Here is a 21,271-nt window from a genome sequence, read left to right on the forward strand (position 1 = left end):
TCTTTCTTGCGCTTAGAATAACTTTTTTTTTTAGGTGACAGCATATTTTCTTTTCATGAAGATTCTGACAATATACTTTGATCCATTATGTATTGGCTTTAAGGTTGAGGTATAAAAGGGCACTTTAATCTCAGGTTCTGGGAGGGGAGCCCTCTCACTGAGGCCCCACAGTAATGGCAGTGGCAAAAGGAGACAGGACCCCTCTGGTGGGACTGCCTCCTCCTTTCTGAAGGTGTTGCTGACTGGCTCTCCACCTTCAGAAACAGACTGCTGCCATCGGTTTTCGCCCGTCTACAGAAAATGAACGGTAACACTGCTTCCGTAGCTACTGGAGACACACTGCCTGGAGGATTTGTGTGGCTCTGCAGACTCCCTGCAGTGTCAGTCTGGGGGAAATCAGTGCACACGGTGCGAGGGGATTTTTCTTGGCTCTCTGCTGTGGGTCCAGGCAGCAGCAGCAACAACAGTGGTTCCTCTCTCATGCAGAGCTTCCAGATGCCTGGGAGTCCCCTGCTGATAACAGCATGGTGTGCTTGGAACTAGTAAAAGAGAAGATTGGAAGCCCTACCAGTGAGAGCAGCCAAGACTTAGAGGAGGGCAGTGACCCCCAGAACCTTTGGGGCAAGGGTCACTGCAGAGCTCAAAGCCCAGGAATGGATGCCTCACTGCCTGTGGGTGCTACCTGACAGCCGCGCACAGCAGACCACAGGGAAAGAAAAGTGTGAAAAATTCCTCTCCTCTCCTGCAGGGGAGGGCTTTACACACCTTCAGGGGACAAGCAGAAGGAAGAGGGTCCTGGGGAGCAGAATTTTTCCAGCTGCCACACTGAGAAGGGACAAGAACTAAGCCCTCCCTTTCCAGGCTTACCTTCCCTAGTTCCTTTATGCAGCATGGAAGGAATCTCAGGATCACTGGATGGAGCTGATTATGCCCGCAGCCTCTCCCTGGAAGATCTCTGGATGACGCTGGGAGAGAAAGGTAGAGCTGATCAGGGAAGTCAAGCTTTAGTTACTGATTCTCTTCACTGGAGGCCAACCAGAGAACTAGACTGTCAAGTCCACTCACTCAAAATATCACTTTTACCATATCCTTCCTCTCTCCAACATGCATACATTAAATGATGCTCCTACCAGTCAGTGTTCAGGGGTTAACCAAGTAGGCAGCCTTGGCCCCTTTATGACTCCAGATTCTTGCAAAAAGCTTGTGTTCTGAACATTCCTTTCTGTGTACTCCCCTTTTGATTGGCCCTACCCATTGAAGTAGATTCCAGATCTTTCTCCTGTATCTTTGGCTTGGTTCAAGCCTCTGACCTCTCCACTGAGGAGTCTAAAAGCAGGGAGATGGCCAAAATAGGCAGTAGGGAAGAGCGCAGGCATTCCTAGTACATCTGCTCAGTCTCCCAGCAATCCTGATGTCAGCGAACCTCTCAAGTTTACAGGCTTGGGCCCGGGACAGAGGCTCCCCTTGCTCACTCACTGGGAGACACGGGGTGGGGCAAGGTCTCTCGGAGGCCGTCTGCTGAGTGCTGACAGTCGGAGACACTGCTGTTGAATGTGGGTGTTCTCCAATAGTCTGTTCTGGATACAGTTCCTCGGAGCTGTTCCCTGGCACCGTTGGACATCTTGCCCTTTCTCTTGTCACTGGCTCTCAGGGGAGTTGCCTTTCATGGTTGCCACAGGGAACTCCTGTTGTTGTTGTTGCTGTTGTTGTTGTGAGAGCTGGCACACAGAGTTGAAAGACTTCCACAAAGCCAGCTACCACTCTGGCCAGGCCTGCTTGACTGATTCCAAACATTGGTTGAGCTCTGGCATATGCTGTGTACCACTTGACGATGTGAAGGGAAATGAAGATGAATAAGAAAACAGGTTCTCTTCTGGAGGAAGCTACCTTCTAATGGAGACACAGGGGCAAACACAAATCACTGGAATTAAAGGTGAGGACAGAAGGGCAGGTGGCAGTTACACTCTAAACCTAGAAAAGTTGAAGGAGAGCATTTTCACCTACCCGGCCTCCAGGCAGACGCCTGCTGATCTATCTCCGAGGGTAGTCTGATTCTGTTTTTGCCTAAGAAGTCAACACCAAGGTTAAAAAAACCCAACACTGCCCTAGTTGGTTTGGCTCAGTGGATAGAGCATCGGCTTGCAGGCTGAAAGGTTCTGGGTTCGATTCTGGTCAAGGGCACATGCCCGGGTTGTGGGCTCGATCATGCAGGAGGCAGCCGATCAATGATTCTATCATTGATGCTTCTCTATCTCTCTCTCCCTCTCCCTTCCTCTCTGAAATCAGTGAAAATATATTAAACAAACAAACAAACAACACTTATAAACGCCCTGTCCAGTGTGGTTCAGTTAGTTGGAGCGTTGTCCCAAAAGGTGACGGGTTCGATCCTTGTGCAGAAGGCAACTGATTGATGTTTCTCTCACACATCAATCTTTTTCTCTCCCCTGCCCGCTCCAAAATCAATTAAAAAACACGCATGGGGCCCTAACCGGTTTGGCTCAGTGAATAGAGCGTTGGCCTGCAGACTGAAGGGTCCCGAGTTCGATTCCAGTCAAGGGCATGTACCTTGGTTGTGGGCACATCCCCAGTCAGGGGGGGTGTAGGAGGCAGCTGATTGGTGCTTCTCTCTCATCGATGTTTCTAACTCTCTATCCCTCTACTTTCCTATCTGTAAAAAATCAATAAAATATATATTTTTAAAAACACACGCACAGGGCATATGTAATACTTTCAACAATAAAGATTAAAAAACCACACACACACACATAAAAAACAACGGTAACATATTAAGCACCATAAATACTTTGTAATGCCCTATGTGCAAGTAACAGGAGTTTAGTATGTTATAACTCTCTTTTAAATGGATCTCTTTTAAAATAATAAAATGGGTTAACTGTCATTCATTTGTCTTTCATAGCAAGAGAATCAGAAATTGCACATACCTTCCCTACTCCTTAGGCCAACTAACCAGAGAACAGACAGGGTTCAGTACCAGAAATAAAGTTGACTCATACTCAGACTCTCTCTCCTTTTAGAACACACTGAAGAGTTGGAATGGATAACATTCATTCTCAGAGGGAAACAGATGAAGTTGCCAAGGGAGAGAAGGTAGGGAGGGAGCAGGGAAAATGAGGTGAAGGAATAGGAGGCAGTGGCTATTGCGCTGCCTTTGACAAAGCCCTTAATCTCAGAAGAAAAGGCTGTTCAAGAAAGATTTTCCAGCCAGAATGATGGGGATGCACAGAAGTCACATTATGTCCTGGGGGATGAGATTAAGTCTTGTGACAACATGAAGAAATACATATTTGTGGTCTGGTACCAGTCCAAGGACCACAGGAATAGAAAACTTAAAAATAAATCAGTAAGAGTACAGGCTCTAATGTATAGAATTAGTAGTAACGAGAGGAAGATGACCTTCCCAAGGCAGGAATCTCATTGGGTGCCACAGAGTAATCTCAGGTCAAGAGGTGAGAACCTAAAACCCAGGAAATGGACCAAGGTACGTGAAAGATCTGATGGGACAAGGACATCATGTATTTTCCATACGTGCATTATCAAAATAATGACGCAAAGGAAAATAGGACACGAGAAGTGTCTACGCTGGGCTCTCTCGGCTTTCTAGGTAAAAATGTCATTTCATCCTCCAGTAAATTCTTAGAACCATTTTTCGTATCATTGTCCTTCCACTACTTATAACTGTGACTTGCCTTTACCTACTAATGAAATATTCATGCTTGTTTTTATATAAACTATAAACTACTGGAGGGCAAAGATCATATTCTTATACAGGCATACCTCAGAGATACTGCAGGTTCAGTTCCCAACCACCACAATAAAGCAAGTACCACAATTAAGTTGAGTTTTTTTCTCTTTTTGCTGGTGGAGGGTGTTGCCTACAGTTTGTAAAAACTACAATGTCTGTGAAGCTCAATGAAGCACAGCACAATAAAACAAGGCATGTCTGTACCTTTGTTGGCAAGTAGTCCAGTGCCTAAGAAATATTGCTTGTTTTGATGTTTTAGCTGCATTGGACTTCAAAGTCAACAGCTACAAGGGCTGGCAAATCCATAGGTCTGGTCAAGAATTTCCATGAGGCAAGGCAACATTTGGCAATCACAAGGGCATTCCGGTGAAGTAAAGAGTGTCAGATTTTGCAATAGTTCTGCAAATAAGATAGATTTTCGGGAGTGGCTGGGTTAGCAGAAAAACATGTTTTGAGTGGTAAAAAGTTATCTGTGTTCTCACCTTTACAAATCATGCAGGATATAATCCCTGCCAGATTTAAACAGGAAGGACTGACAGTACTAAGTTTTCTTAGCATTACATTAGCATTATGCTAGGTATTGTACATACAGAATATTTTTTAAAAATATATTTTATTGACTTTTTACAGAGAGGAAGGGAGAGGGATAGAGAGTTAGAAACATCGATGAGAGAGAAACATCGATCAGCTGCCTCCTGCAAACTCCCCACTGGGGAGGTGCCTGCAACGAAGGTACATGCCCTTGACCGGAACTGAACCTGGGACCCTTCAGTCTGCAGGCTGACGCTCTATCCACTGAGCCAAACCGGTTAGGGACATACAGAATATTTTTAAAGGTAAGATACTATTAGTACCCTTAAGCTTAAAATCTTAACAGGAAGTCAATGTGTATATACATAAAATTAACCAGAGAACGATGAGTATCACATTTACAAATTAAATACTATAACAATGGTGCTAGGAAAGGTGTCCTAAAGATGGTGGCCTTCAGATAGGTCTTGGGAGTCTCCCAATTTTTGTAGGTCTTTGCTCCTCTAAAGCTTCACAAAGTCCTCTCTCCTGTGGACATCTGAAATATAATACAGTTTACTGCTTTAATAGCACCTCCTTCCATCTATTAGTATTTCAAGATAGCATTTCATATACCTAGTGTAATAATGTGCTTAGCTCTTAACCTTATATTCCTCTAGCCCAGTGGTTCTCAACCTTCCTAATGCTGTGACCCTTTAATACAGTTCCTCATGTTGTGGTGACCCCCAACCATAAAATTATTTTTGTTGCTACTTTATAACTGTAATTTTGCTACTGTTATAAATCGAAATGTAAATATCTGATATGCAGGATGTATTTTCATTGTTACAAATTGAACACAATTAAAGCATAGTGATTAATCACAAAAACAATATGTAATTATATATGTGTTTTCCGATGGTCTTAGGCGACCCCTGTGAAAGGGTCGTTCGACCCCCAAAGGGGTCGCGACCCACAGGTTGAGAACCGCTGCTCTAGCCTTTGAGTTGAATCAATAACCCTAACTTGTAGATTAAGCTTCACTCCTATTCAAAAATTCAAATTCTTCCTGCTAGAAAAAGACGAGATTAGGTCATTATTTCAAAGCATCAAGTCTCAAAAGCAATCTAGCTTTGGGGGGTTCCTGCCTTATACTTCTATTCCCCCAGAACTAGATTTCTTGCTGGTAACTTGTCCTGCCATGAATAGAGTTATAGGTCCCACCACTATATCTTGTCATTGGGGCCTCTGGTTTCTATGGCCAGCTGTTTGGATGCCAACGTTCTGTGAACTTCCTTCTGTTTAAATTGTCTGGTATCTGTCTAGATCAGCCATGGGCAAACTACGGCCCGATCCGGCCCGTTTGAAATGAATAAAACTAAAAAAAAAAAAGACCGTACCCTTTTATGTAATGATGTTTACTTTGAATTTATATTAGTTCACACAAACACTCCATCCATGCTTTTGTTCCGGCCCTCTGGTCCAGTTTAAGAACCCATTGTGGCCCTCGAGTCAAAAAGTGTGCCCACCCCTGGTCTAGATCCACACCCTGAATCTTGGGTTCATTTTGGACTTAAAACTTTCTGCATGAGCCTCAGGGGAGAGTTTGCCACCAGAGTCAGAGAGGGCAGGACATTGGTAACCTGAGGGTTTCTTATTTCAAATGTTTCTGGCTACAAGGCAAGAGCAATTAAGGGGGCAGCTCTGTTAGGAACTCACCAACTTGTCTGTGATCCAATGAAAGAGGTATTTTGTGAGAAAGGTTTAATACAGCGTAAAATGGATTCATAGGAAGTCAATGTGTATAAACAGGAAGTCAATGTGTATAGCAATGTGACAACCATCAAGACACTATGTGTCTTAGAATTTATACCAGATAAGAAGGGGCAATGCATGCAAAATACCAAGCCATCAACACATATTAGTTCTCTTCCTTTTACATATAGATTTTACAGTGCACAAAGTGAACTTTAAACTCTCCCTAAAACTTGCTGAATTGCATATTTCCCCTAGAGCGGTGACTTGCCCTTTAAAACAGCACATCTGAAAAGTTGTAGGGCTGAGAGTCAGACTCAAGTCTTCAGAAACCACACCCAGTTCTCTTTCCCCTAAACTGCAAGCCCTTCTTATTGGGCTGTCTTAGATTTAAGACTGCGATGGCTTGGATTAGAGTGCTAACAATGGGATGGAGATCAAGGAAGAAACGGTGAGTGAGATCCTGGGTGACTGAGCTTCTTAGGGCCGCATCATATATGCCTATTTGTAAAAACAAAAATCTAAAAAAACAAACAAAAAAACAACAACACAAAACACCAATACTATATTTCAAGATACATATATTTTCGCATTTTAACATCAGAAATTGAGACAATTGTGTTTTCAGTTGTTTTTTTGGTTATTTTTTTTTAATACATATTTTATTGATTTTTTACAGAGAGGAAGGGAGAGGGATAGAGAGTTAGAAACATCGATCAGCTGCCTCCTGCAAACTCCCCACTGAGTATGTGCCCGCAACCAAGGTACATGCCCTTGACTGGAATCGAACCTGGGACCCTTGAGTCCGAAGGCCGACGCTCTATCCATTGAGCCAAACCGGTTAGGGCAGTGTTTTCAGTTGTTTACACTGCTCAGCTGTTGACACAGTTGCTACTGTCTGCTCATCTGCAAGTTTGGTTGTTATTCCTGGTGGCATCATTGAACAACTAAAACCCACAGACATTTCAGTCAAAAAAATCCCTTAAGCCCAGTTGGTGTGGCTCACTTGGTTGAGCGTCACTGTGAACCAGGAGGTCACAGTTCGATTCCCAGTCAGGGTACATGCCTACATGCCAGGTTGCAGGCCCGGTCCCCAATTTTTCTCTCACCAATGTTTTATCTCTCCCTCCCTCTCCCTTCCTCTCTCTCTTAAAAAAAAAAAAAATCAGTAAAACATTTTTTAAAAATTACTTAAGCACCATTTATGCAAGAAATAGGAATCTTGGTTGATGCCTGAAAACCTTCAATTGACACCTGGAAGATCAAGAAAATACCAGCCTCAAAACTTGCAGAATAAATGCCACAAAAAATCCCAGAAAAAAACGGTGGCACCCCCTTTAAGGAATGGAACATCACCAGGGCACGCTTGAGGGCACAGAGGGTGATACTGTATTGAAAATAGGCATCTATGACTCAGAGTTGAAGTTACTCAAAAAAGACTCTGACTGTGAAGACATTTTGGACTACCTTCACTAAATTATTTCCCTTTTATTGATGTACCAGTGTGATATATGATAAAAATCAATGTTTAAATAGACCCAAATAAGCCCTTTAATAAGGGCTGAGCAATAAGAATGCACTGTGCCATAGATTAGCTTGCAGCATTATTTTCTTTCTTAGTGGCATACAAAATAAGGGTGTGCCCTACAATGGTTGGTATCTTAGATTCAGTAAGAATGGTAATATTGTATTTGTATAAATGCTTCACAGCTCATATAGTTAACTCATTTTGGTCATCATAATAACCTTGTAATATTAGGAGCAAAATATTAGCCCCCCCCCCCAAAAAAAAAAATATTAGCCCAAATGTTATCAATGGGAACAGTATAACAGATTAAATAATCCACTCAAACAGCCAAAGAATCAGGATAAGGACTCACACCTCCAAAATAAGCCTAAATCTCCCTTTCTCTCTAAGATTTCAAGGTTTGTATCAATCCTAGTGCTACTGTTGAGAGAAAGAGAGAGAGAGAGAGAGATCTGGAGAAAATGAATATAGTAGTTCAGGATGAATACTGAAAACGCCTCCCTTTTGGCAAGGAGAATGGTCAGGGCTTTAACAACAACTCACTATAGCAAATAGCCTAGTGCTGTACCCTAGCACATAAAAGGTACTAAATAATCGGGGTTATATTAATCAGGGTAGTTAATACTGGCTGCCCCAGCAGTCAAACCCTGAATTTTAGTGGCTTAACCAACAAAATGTATGTCTCAACATGCCATAAATCTAGCACGGGTTGGCAGGTGGTGAAGACTGTAATGCTCTACTACACACCTTCACTCAGTAGCCAAGACGACGCAGGATCCACCATCTCATAGAGGTACCCTGTGGAACATGTCACCTTCGAGGTTGCTATGAGGGGGAAAGAAGGGAGTTACATCAGCTTTTAACTTCCTCAGCTTGGAAGTGATGCAAGTCACTTCCTTCACAGGCCATCCGCCAGAAGTAATCACATGACCTCAGCCTAACTGAAGGGAGGCTGGGAAAAGCAGAGGAGCAATGGAAGGTTTGATGAGTACTCCCTATACCAAAGCAGTCCTGTAATTATACTCTTGAGGGCAAGAATTTACTGATATTCCCAATTACCTAGAATTGTGTCTGGCCTTTAGTGTTCACTAATAATTATTGAATCAATAAATCAATGAATAAATGGCATGTGAAGCTGATGTTCCTCATTTCAACTATGAACCTACCCTGAAAAGTTTCTAGATCAGATTACTCAAGGTCAGGTTAGTATTTCAGAAACATCTAGAGTTTACAAGAAGGTATTTTGTAAGAATTTATTTGGAGTTGGCAAACTTGTTCTCGAAAGTAATTTGATTACATGAACTATTTTCCTTAGGATCTTAATGATTTTTTATTTTTTAAATTGATTTTAGAGAGAGGAAAGAGGGGGGAGATAGATAGAGACAGAGATATCAATGAGAGAGAACACTGATTGGTTGCCTCTTACATGCCCTGACCGGGAATTGAACCCACAACCTTCTGGTGTGTGGACAATGCTCCAAGTGAGCCATACCAGCCAGGGCTTAATTATTTTTTTTAATGTTTTGGTTGAGGAAACATTGATGGTTGAAACATTCATGGGCTGACTCCTGTATACCCCTTACTGGGGATCAAGCCCACAACCCAGGCATGTGCCTTGACCAGAAACCGAACCAGTGACTTCTCCGTGCACAAAATGGCACGCAACCAAATGAGCTACACAGGCCAGGGCTTATTGATTTTTTTAATTGACTAAAATACGGGAACACAAACCACTCAACTCAAAAGCCAGTTTTGATTTTTAAAAAATATTTTTTTTTATTGATTCCAGAGAGGAAGGGAGAGAAACATTGATAAGAAAGATCAGTTGCCTGCTGCATACCCCCTACAACCTGGGCATGTGCACTGACCAGGAATCAAACCGGGGACCTGCTGGCTCATGGGTTGATGCTCAACTACTGAGCCACACCGGCCAGGCTGAGTTTTGATTCTTGGTTTCATTTAAAAATGAAAACAGACTGCAATCTTCATAGAAATAGTTGCTTAGGGAGTTGAGAACAATTTTCCAAGATGATAAGAATTTAGATTGCAGTGATGTGCAAAGGCAAGCAGTAATCAGGCATGGGGAACCATACAATATACTAGTAACCAGGAAGAAATTGATGTTTCAACTTAAATCCAAAGGATAAGGAGGATTTGCCAGTGGAAAAGTGAGGGGAAGAGAATTCCAAATGGAAGGAATAGTTTGTCCTCACAACCCCTACTATGGAGTCACACAGGATTACATAATTATATAGCTGGACAAGTGGTACAAGAAAGTGTTCAAAGGACATTAACAAGTAGTTTAATTAGGACCATAGGCCATATTCCTTACCTTTTAGGGCAGGACACACAATTGTCTAAGGTAGACTCTTTCCTGACCCAAACAGTAACTGAGGCCATCACTCCCATAGCCCATCAGGCACATCAAATGGCCAGGAGCTAGACTGACGTAACAGATACACACAGCCTCTTCGGAGTGCAGGAAACGTGCAGAGCCCGAAATGCCGTTCACGCAGGAGGAGGGTGGGGTGTAGTAGTAGAGGAGGAAGCTCATCGCTGAAAGCCAAGTGCTAAAAGCAGCTGCGTGTGACATTTCTGTCAGTAGTCCTTGCTCCCTCACTGTGTATGACACACATCAGATGTTCTGGTTTATGATTTCAGCTTCAGAGTACACACCCTTTGAGATCCAAGCTCATGTATCTCTTCCTGGCGTGCTGCCTGCTCATTAGCAGAGCTTTAAGGCTCAGCTGAGAGTGACAACCAAATGCCAAGAAAACAGGGACCCCTTTCTCGTACCCTCAAGGAAGCACGGACTCTGGTGAATTGGTTGTTTTGGGCCCAGGTACCTAGTCTCTACTTGCTAGAAAGAGACAAAGCACAGGCTACCAACTTCTGTCCAGATGCCAGAACCATGTCAGAACACAAGGTCACATACTGCTGCTGTCTTCCCCCATCTGGATCAGCCCAGAGGACAATCTACCCTCTTTCCTTTGGAAGAACAGTAGAGGTTAACTCATAGAGGTCCCAGGTACGCACCACTTTATCCGTTAGGTGGTCCAGACCTAGGGAGGGCCAAGTCTTTGCCTGTTCATATTGTGTTTACTTCCCCAGGTAGTTAAGGTAGAAAAACCTATTATTTACAGGGGAGATAACAGAAGAAAGCCACGATAAGCTTTTTGCTTCTTTGATCCATGAGTACAGATCCTGATTTGATTGAGATATCAGCAAATGAAAAGATACCATTGCATAACCATTAACAATCTCCAAAAAATTAAAAACTCCTGTAGTTCTAATCATTTAAAAATATATTACTTTAGAGATTTCCGCTAAGTATTGGCGCTAAAATCTGTTACTTGCTTCTTAAAAAATGCTGGGTCATGTAACTTCTTAGATTACTTCCCCAAGTTATCTCATGTTACTATGGAAAGCATTATAAAATAAATGTCAAAGGGTTTTCTTTTTAAAGAAAATTACGATGACAAAAATCTGTTATAATCAAAATGACAGCAGTCTCTGAACACCAAGGCTACTTGCTTTATCATTGGGTGCCCACATTTAAATGAGTTTTGTCAGAAATCTTTTCATAACCAGGTATTAGACCCAATTCTGGGTGGTTTGACTGATTGGCTAGCTTTGGAAGGAGCATGCTAAAATTAGTAGTGAGGTTATTTCAGGGCCTCTTAGTCCACATTATTTCTCAACTCCCACAAGTTTATGTGTTACACTTAGGAAATGTTTAGTTATGTTTAGGGCAAAGTAGCCCCCTGGTAAATTCATTCATTTAGCCTACAGTATTCAAAGAAAAACTACTATATTCATTTTATTCACGAATAAGACAAGATTCCTGCCTTGTAATATGTAATTTAGTAGAGATTGTTATACACTAGACTGTGAGCTCCAAAGTCAGGGTTTAAGACTCTCGATTACTACTTTATGCCCAGAGTGTCTGTCTCAAAGTAGAAGCTCAATAAATATTGGTTGAGCATATCATTGTATGAAGAAATATGTACCTGATGTTACCTTTCCAATACAAGTGTGTACTACATTCTTTGACAACCATATTTTAATTGTAGATTAAAACTGCATCAGACATTTCAACATCAGCCATCAATAACTCAGATTTTGCAACCTTTCAGTGCACTGGATGACGTCCAAACAACTAAGCCACACAGGTCAGGGCGAAACATGCATTCTTTAATAATACATCATTTCCTGACATTTTTCTAAAGTATAGTTTTTTTCATGACTGCATTTGTAACCACCTAGAAACACCACAAAAACTCACCTATTATTGTTAGAGATCTAAGTTTTTTATAGTCTTTATTTTAAATAATACTTTAGTGAACAAGCTTGTACAAGAATAGCTGATTATTTCCTAAGGATAAGTTCTCATAAGCAGAATTATTTCTATCAGCAATATATGACTGATGGTTTCCAGACACCTTGAGGGTAATAAAACTGGTTTTATAACTTAAAGAAACTTTTGCCAATGTGCCACATGAAGAACTCTTGAGGTTCTGGGCTTTATAATTTAGAGAAACCCTTATCAATATCCATACTTGATTATTGCACATTTTCCTGTATTTTGTTTTGGTCACTTGCACTTCTTTTTTGGTTAAATATTGATTCCATTCTTTTTTTCTTTTTTTAATATATTTTATTGACTTTTTACATAGAGGAAGGGAGAGGGATAGAGAGTGAGAAACATTGATGAGAGAGAAACATCAATAGCTGCCTCCTGCACATGTCCCACTGGGGATGTGCCCGCAACCAAGGCACATGCCCTTGACCGGAATCGAACCTGGGACCTTTCAGTCCGCAGGCTGACGCTCCATCCACTGAGCCAAACCAGTGCTGGCTGATTCCATTCTTGTGCCCATTTTCCCACCTGTTCACCCGTTTTTTTTGAGATACCTCAAATGCCTCATTATTTTTTATGGGAGTAGATTTTACAAGGTACCCTGCATGTTTCCGGAGATTTGTTTGGTTGGTTATTTAGGAACAGAGGGAGAGGGAGAAATAGAAACATCAGTAAGAGAGAAACATTATCGCTCAGCTGCCTCCTGCAGGCCCCTGCTGGGGATCAAGCACACAACCCAGGCATATGCCCTGACCAGGAATGGAACCAGTGACCTCTAGGTCACTGAGTCACACCAGTCAAGCCTTGGAGACAAACATGGATCTAAACAGTAATGGTTTCTTAGAGTCAAAATGATAAAGGGAAGATATTGGAATTCTAATTATTCTTGTTGGGGAGGTGAAAGCTGAACTGTGGAATTTACTGCAGCACAGATTCTTAAAGAGTTTTGCCAGAAAAATAAAGACAACCAGATAAAGTGGTTTTACATTGAGCAACTCTATGCAAAATGCTTATGACAGTGCCTGGCACAGAGGCTGTGCTGTGTAAATGTTAGCTGCTATTTATCATCATTTTACATCGACACCCACCACTTTGAAATAATCAACACATTTTTATTAGCCATATACGTAGACCTACCAAGCAATATGTATACCAAGAGAAGAAACAATTTGTTTGAAAACCGAAATCATTTTTTCCCATTAGAAGTAATGTAAATTACTGTTCCAGATCCCCACGTGATTGTGTTTTAACTTTTTAAAAAATACATTTTTATTGATTTCAGAGAGGAAGTGAGAGGGAGAGATAGCAATATCAACGATGAGCATCATTTATTGGCTGCCCCCTACTGGGGATCGAGCCTGCAACCTGGGTTTGTGCCCTTGACCAGAATCTAACCCAGGACCCTTCAGTCTGCAGGCCGACGCTCTATCCAAAACCGACTAAGGCTTAACTTTTCTTATACACAGAACATGTCTAATGTACTGTTTAATCTATAAACACTTTAAAAACAAAAAGGACATGTAATGTAAATCTAACAAAAAGGAAATGATATGTACAACAAAAAAATGAAAACTTACATACACACTAGAACTTTAATGTTGACAGCTATTGATGACTGAATATGAAAAGGAGGGATGTTATTGTTTGGAAGGGGAGTCCCCTTCCATAAAAATGTCAGGTAGCTGTTCTTCTGGGGTTGTCTTTTGTCTCTTTGCTCCACTAGAACTTGCTTCAGGCTCATTGAGCCTGTCTCACTAAAAACGTATCCAATGATGTTTGTTTATGCCTGTGTTTTAACACGTGGCCTGAAGTAAAACACTGCATTGTCATTGAACAAGTTTATTGAACGGTTTGCTACTTCTTTGTCAGGGTGATATTTCTCAATAAAACTTCGCATTTCTCACCATTTTCCAAGCATTTCCTTGATTAGTGAAGTAGGAAAATCCTCCCTTCCCTCCTCTGAAGGTCCTGGAGTTCCTCGGTGGTCAGCTCAGTGTTGTGGTCCTCCACCAACTCCTCCCCATCATCATCATCCAACTCCAAGCCATGGACCTGCCCAGAGACACAATATCCTCCACAACACACACAGACTCATCCCCAAAGCCCTCAAAGTCTCTTTCAGCAACAGACTCAGCCCACAATTTCTTCCAGGTTGATTGCACGGTCCTGGAACACACTTCTGAACCCCCATGCTTTGTCTCTGAGCCTTAAGCAAGTGAGGATATTAAAATGCTCCTTCCAGAACTCCCTGAGGGTTAGATTAGTTTCAGAGGTCACCTCAAAACATCTCTGTAACAGTGCCTTTGTGCAGAGTTTCTTTTTTCTTTTCTTTTCTGTTAATCCTCACCCGAGGGTATTTTTCCATTGATTTTTAGAGAGTGGAAGGGAAGAGGAGAAACAGAGAAAGAAACAGAGAGAAACACTGATGTAGACACATTGATTGGCGCATCCCGACCAGGGTCGGGGAACGAGCCTGCAACCCAGACTGGAATCGAACCCAGGACCCTTCAGTTCTTGGGCTGATGCTCTATCCACTGAGCCAAACCAGCCAGGGCTGTGTAGAGTTTCTTAAAATTAGAAATGACCTGCTGGTCCATAGCTGGATAAGAGGAGTTGTCTCGGGGTGATGAAGCTGTACTCCTCTACCACCTCGGCCTCCAAAAGCATGGAAGGTGGGCAGGAGCATTATCGATTACAAGTAACCTGAGTGGCAATTGTTTTTCCTGGAGGTATTTCTTCACACTTGGAGCAAACACTTGAATCCACTCTATAAAAAACTGGCTGGTTGCCCAAGCTTTGCTATTAGCCCTCTTCATCACATTCAACTTATTTTTCATGACATTATTTTTTTCTTGAAAACTTGTGTGTTTTCAGAATGGCAGATAAGTAGAGGCTTCAATTTAAAGTCCCCACTTGCATTCCCACACAATAACAACAAACTGTGCTTCTTGGCTGTGTCCTGGCAATGACTTCTCCTCCTGGGTGATGTAGGTCCTCTTTGGCATTTTCTTCCAGAAGAGGCCTGTCTTGTCACAATTGAACACTTGTTGGGAAACAAATCCCTTGGCCTCTACATATTCTTGAAATTCTGTCACGAAATTATCAGCAGCTACTTTGTTAGAACTGGCAGTCTCCCCATGGCTCCCTACACTATGAATGCCACTTTTCTTAGATTTATCCAACCACCCCTACTGGCCTTAAACAAATCACTTTCAGCAAATCACTCGTTCCAGGGGTGTCTTTCAAGTCAGTATGCAGCATCTTCACTGTTCCTGAGCCACACCAGGCTTGAGGTGTAACTGTTCAGGAGTTCCAACTACCTGCTGCTGCTGTTGGGCAAAGGCCATAAGGTCCACATTATCGCACTGAAAGACCTCACAACATGGAATATAGACTCCAGATCACCCAGAACGTCTGGGATATAGGCGATCTTAAACCTTCTGGTTTCAGAGGCAGCTTTCATGGCCAAGTTTTCATAATGAATATTTAGCTCTACCAGGGGTAGAAGGAACCCAAAAGAGGGTCTACCTAAATCAAGATGGCCTTCTAAGTCTATGGATTAGTCGCCTATAGTATTAAGTTATAAATGATAATTTCATCCATATTTGGTGAGAACTAAATGATGACTACTTTCTTATGATTCCAGACAATACTGATTTGACCTTGGGCAAGTTACTTAAACTCTGTATCTGTTACCACTGTATCTGTATCTGTCTGTAAAATGAGGTTTATAGAATTTTATGAGTAAATGAGTTAATATGTATAAAGTGCCTAAATCAATGCCTGGCATATAATAACTACTTCCTAAATCCTAGCTATCATCAATTTATCATTATTATAATTAGTAGTATTCACCTACCCTCATCTGCCCAGAATACTAAAGACAGGAAGGGAGGGAAAGAAAGAAGGATGGAGGAAAGGAGGGGAGGGAAGAAGGAAAGCAGGGAGAAATAAAAAGGAGGAAGGCACTCAGGGTTAGCCAAGGTCAAGGAGGTAGATGAGTCTGGCAAATACGTAAGACCATGCCTAGAAAAAATGCTCGCTAGGAAAGATCCTGCACAGTGATGTAGGTTACAAAGAGCATAGGCCAAAATTCCTCCTGTGCCAACATACAAGGACCAGGAACCAAATCACATCACATTGAGGAATGGATTGGGGGCATGGGCACTGGACGGCCACAGGTAAAGAGAGCCTGAGGCAATGTGTTAAAAACAAGTTACTTGTTGCCCATATGGATTGTTTTGTAAACTTTAAAGTCTTTCAGCATTACTGTCAGTTTATCCTAAATTTTTAGTCCACCCCCCAAATTTTGTGCTTTTTAAACTAAATTCACTTTAGATAATTATTTAAAAACCATGTAAATGTGCCTTATTATCAAAGTCATGGCAAATACTAAAAAATGTGATAAACAGTACATACAGTATGCTTCCTTGAAAAATATACACTTGTACATTAAAAATTCTCAAAAAAAAAAAAACAAAGAAGCAGTAAAAAAAATCCTTGACCACCAAAATGTATCAAACTCACAAAAAGCCAGTGAGTGGAAAAAATCATTTTTGACTAATTTGTCATACTGAGGAAATTTTTATTACAACCAACTTGTTTTTCTACCAAATTCTGTTGACCAAATTATCTCCTGCTAACAGAAAACCAGGGAAGCCAACTGATTAGGATGCCAAACTGCAGACTGGTGAGATTAAGTGAAAGGTCAAAACAGGGCAAAAAGAGCCTGGGAGAAACAGGGAGGGGCCAGGGAGGGGCTTGGAATGCATTGCATCTCACCAACTTGGATCAGTCTTCCTCTAAAGCAGTGGTTCTCAACCTTCCTAATGCTGCGACCCTTTAATACAGTTCCTCATGTTGTGGTGACCCCCAATTTCATTGTTACAAACTGAACATAATTAAAGCATAGTGATTAATCACAAAAACAATATGTAATTATATATGTGTTTTCTGATGGTCTTAGGCAACCCCTGTGAAAGGGTCGTTCGACCCCCAGAGGGATCGCGACCCACAGGTTGAGAACCGCTGCTCTAAAGAATGGCAAGTTCATCTTAGATCCAGCCCTTGGGAAGCAGGAGGACTACCCTTAACACAACATGAAACCACAGGCAGACATTCTGAAGGAGAATTCTCTACTTTAAAGAAACAATGTTTTTAGAATCGGCATTATCTCTTTTATCCTAGGCATTTGCCTACCGACTTTTTTCATACATGGTACAAAACCAAATTTCATTTTCCTTATTAAATTATTATGAATTATAAATGGCGGAGTGCTCTTGATTAAGTATGATTGTGTTTTAAAAGAATCCTTTTCTACTCTGCTTGGTGAAATGGGGATAACAGCACCTTCCTATTTCCTATCTCACAGAAATAATGGAATAATTGAGAGAATGTAAGTGAAGTAGTTGAGTTCCAGAGAAAAACTTTGTAATTTATTATTCTCCTTTCCACATAAAGTGATTATCTTTCACAGCTTGAATCATAACTAGCTGCTATGAATTTTCAAATTTTACATTTTCCCTGCTTATCCCATTACTAATTTCTGAAGCTGTAACTCTTACCTTGAAATCTTCAGAAGTTTTGCTCACTGAGCCAGCTTCTGAACAGCAGATTACCCACACCTCATCCAGTCTATCAACCTTTAAGAGAAAAAAAAATGAATCTCGGGAATTTTGTGACAAAGCCAAAAGCCACTAGAGAGCAAGCACCATGCTTGATTTTGAAAGACCCCATAATGAAATACTTTTATTTAAATATTTCACTTGTTACAGTAAGAACCTGGAGATCCGGTTCTTCTGATCATACCACTTATTAGAAGAGTGGCCTTAGAAAGTATGTTAGCCTCTCTTGGCCTTAATTTCCATTTCTTTTTTAAATATATTTTATTGATTTTTTACCCACCGCCCCCCCACCCCCGGGGATGTGCCCGCAACCTAGGCACATGCCCCTGACCAGAATCGAACCTGGGACCTTTCAGTCCGCAGGCCGAAGCTCCATCCACTGAGCCAAACCAGTTAAGGCTTAATTTCCATTTCTGTAATATGTGGGGGGTATGCTAAATGATTTTAAATTTCCTCTCAGCTCTAAATTTCTGATCCTATGCTTACTAGTTTATTTCTTCAATGTCTCATGGATTAATCAGAAAGAAAACCTGGCAGAAAAGCAAGAATGTTACCAGTATCATTACATCCTTTTTGCCAGCTCACCCGCCCTGTTTCTACTTTTTAAGCTAAAAACCCTAGTGTTGCTCTTGATCTTTGCTTCTTATACACTTTATGGAAAATTGTAATAATATTAATTTGTAAACACTTATAGAGTGCTTTCCAAGTATTACCAATCATTTTTGCAAGTGTTATTTGATTATCACAACAGCTCAGGCTGGTAGATATTACCTTCAATTTACCTGGGAAGGAAACTGAGGCCCAGAATAGTTCACTGAATTAATTGTCTAGAGTAGCACAGACAGTAAGCTATGGGAACAAGCCTTCTGATTCCAAAGCCTATACTCTTTTCACAACAGTACAGTTCCTACTAGGGGCAGATCCAGATTTTGTGAGGCCTTGGGCATATATAATTTTAGACACCTTCAAGAAAATACAAAATTACAGTGTACACTAGTAAGATCCTGTGAACAGATTGTTAGGACCCTTTCTCAGGGCCGTATCAAGTGAGGGGCCTTTTAGGTTAATCTTTAGAATTTAGTTTTATGGTTTTCCATGGTTATACATTTATTTAGTGCTTACTGTATGCCAAACACTAAAGTTGATACTAATTTTATCATAACAACCCTATGAGGTAGGTACTATTCTTGTTTGACAGCAGAGAATGAGGCTCAGAGAGATAAAATGAGTTGCCCAAGGGCACAGAGCTAGTAAGTGCCAAGTTGAAACTACTCAGGAGATCTGGCTCCAGGTCCATATTGCGAACCTACCACACTATGCTCCCCTATGTCTTCTTTTGAAGTTTCCTGGAAATCATCTCATTTCCATTACACAACCACAGTTCAGGCCCTGATAGGTTCAGGTCTGAACCAGTCCTAGTTTGTCTCCTTAACTCAACTCTCATATTATCTATCCTGAATGCTGTGCTGTTGCCACCCTAACAATCTTAAAGCACTGCTGTTCTAAGTCCCAGTCACCACAATGCCCTGAGTGCCTTCCCCTTCTCAGCATTTATCAAGGGTAAAAAGCAATTATTGCTCATAAGCAGTACTTGACCATATATTCTAAACTGTCTTCTAATAGCCCGGCCAGTGTGGCTCAGTGGTTGAGCATCACTCCATGAACCAGGAGGTCACTGTTTGATTCCTGGTCAGGGCACATGCCGGGGTTTCAGGGCTCAATTCCCAGAAGGGGGTGTGCAGGAGGCAGCCAATCAATGATTCTCTCTCATCATTGATGTTTCTATCTCTCTCTCCCTCTTCCTCTCTCTGAAATCAATTTAAAAAACATTTTAAAAATTGTTAAGCTATCTTCTACTACAAAGTTGAACTGTCTGTTGTGTGTAAGAGACACAACACAGTGGGTGGGAAGAACACACATGGGAGCTCTCAGAACTGGATCCTTCAACCCCACTCCACCACAATCTCAGGTTCTTCATTTGCAAAACACTTAAGGCCAACCCCAGAGGGTTGTTGTAAGAATTAAATGGAAGGGGTGTGTGTATAGGGAAGGGAAGGTTGGGAAACACAGCAACTGCTCATCAGATGCTGGTTGATTTCTGCCTGACCCAATCTCCCCAAACAACAACTTGGAAGCTCTTGAAAGGCAGGGGCCTAGGCTCATACATTTTTGACATTTCTTTAAAATCCTGGACATCACAGACGCTCCGTAATTATACACTTTGGTATCTGGTCTTGCTCAAGAACCTACAGTGGTTCTTATGACAAAAGCAGACCCTGGACTGGAGTTGGCCACTTCCTAGCTGTGTGACCTCTGGAAAGTTACTTAACCTCTCTGAGCCTCGGGCCCCTTATTTGCAAAATAGCGGTAGTGAGACAGGATAATAAGAAGCTAGGAAAAATCCCTCGGCAAGTAGAATGGGGAAACTGAGACAGACAGCTGAACAAACTGACCGAGCAATGTGCAGCCAGATACACAAGGTCACCTCACTGGAGGGGACATCTAGGCCTCCGTCGTAGCTCAACTCCAGGCCCAGAAGAGCAGCAAAACCCAGGACACCAGGACCAGCTGCAATGATTCATGACCCTGGTGCTGACCAGTCCGTAGGGACCAGGACCCTGAAAGAGCACCCCTGGAAAACTGGTGAATATTCTGAAACCCTCCCGAGACCTCCCCTAGAATTCCCGCCAACAAGAGAGAGAAAGCCCTGGAAACAAAGGACCGGGCGCATGGTGGCCTTTCCCTGCCCCCTCCCCTTCCCCACAGGCGGGCATCTCTCTCCAGCGGTTCTCAACCTGTGGGTCGCTACCCCTTTGGCGGTCGAACCACCCTTTCACAGGGGTCGCCTAAGACCATCCTGCATATCAGATATTTACATGACGATTCATAACAGTAGCAACATTACAGTTATGAAGTAGCAACGAAAATAATTTTATGGTTGGGGGTCACCACGTGAGGAACTGCATTTAAAGGGCCAGAAGGTTGAGAACCACTGCTAGTAAGCGCTAAGGGTCCCCCGGAGACTTGCCAGCAGGGGAGCACTGGGCTAAACCCCTGAGCCTTTCTCCAAGGCCCCCTCTTCTTCCACTGCGCAGGGAGCACCCCCCTGCGGCTTCCTCCATCCTGGGCCCCTCCTTGCTTCGCTGTCCCCCGCCTTGGTAAGGGGACCCTCGGGATCACCTGGACTCACGTGGTGCCATCTTCCCTGCACCACGGCAGGCTGGAGGAGCGGCCTGCCCCGGGCCAGGCCCCCATCCGGGCACAGCAATGCCTGCCTGCCTGCCGCCCAGGGTGGTGAGGACGAGTCAGGTGAGCTGCTAAGGCTGTCACCCGCCCTGCGGAGCTGCCAGCTAGCACGACACTCTGTCCCAGGCGTCCGGCGCCCACGAACACTCGGCCCCTCCGCATTCCCCGACGTCCATGTTCCGGGCGCACACTCCCTCCCTCCGGGACCGGCGTGGTGGCCCTCAGAACCGCCCTGCTCTCCCGACTTCTGCGTGTAACGCCCACCATGCATCCGATGCCACGGGCCAGGCTCTGTCGTAAGAAAGCGCCACGGATCCTCTCGCCAAAGCCACCACAGCCCCAATGAGGTCGGCTCCCTGACGGCCGCCGTGGCAGAGAACAGGAAACAGGCCCTGCGGGCTTGAATGGCTTCCCGGAGTCACTCGGCTCCGGCCAGACCGCAGCCAGGTAACCGCCCTCGGCTCTCCCCGGGCCCAGGTGCCCCC

The 21,271-nt window shown here is 42.8% G+C and overlaps 1 protein-coding gene across 5 annotated transcripts in view; it reads right to left on the bottom strand.

Annotated features, from left to right (window-relative positions):
- Positions 1–20,296, bottom strand: part of LRIG2 (leucine-rich repeats and immunoglobulin-like domains 2) — a 111,212-nt gene extending 90,916 nt beyond the window's left edge. Inside the window, exons 1-6 of one of the 5 annotated variants that reach the window (XR_001360868.1) lie at positions 19,994–20,296; positions 17,481–17,558; positions 13,821–13,968; positions 8,304–8,381; positions 3,968–4,162; positions 2,646–2,668 (exon numbers count right to left, since the gene is read on the bottom strand). The gene's annotated coding sequence lies outside the window, so the exon portion shown is untranslated. Of the gene's footprint in view, positions 2,669–3,967; positions 4,163–4,540; positions 4,833–7,211; positions 7,283–8,303; positions 8,382–13,820; positions 13,969–17,480; positions 17,559–19,993 lie in introns of those variants that run through there. The other 4 variants (XR_001360869.1, XR_001360867.1, XR_001360870.1 and 1 more) reach the window with 4 other exon arrangements.
- Positions 20,297–21,271: the final 975 nt, after the last annotated feature.

The sequence above is a fragment of the Myotis brandtii genome, unplaced genomic scaffold (assembly GCF_000412655.1).
Source record: "Myotis brandtii unplaced genomic scaffold, ASM41265v1 scaffold131, whole genome shotgun sequence".
Taxonomy (NCBI): Eukaryota; Metazoa; Chordata; class Mammalia; order Chiroptera; family Vespertilionidae; genus Myotis; species Myotis brandtii.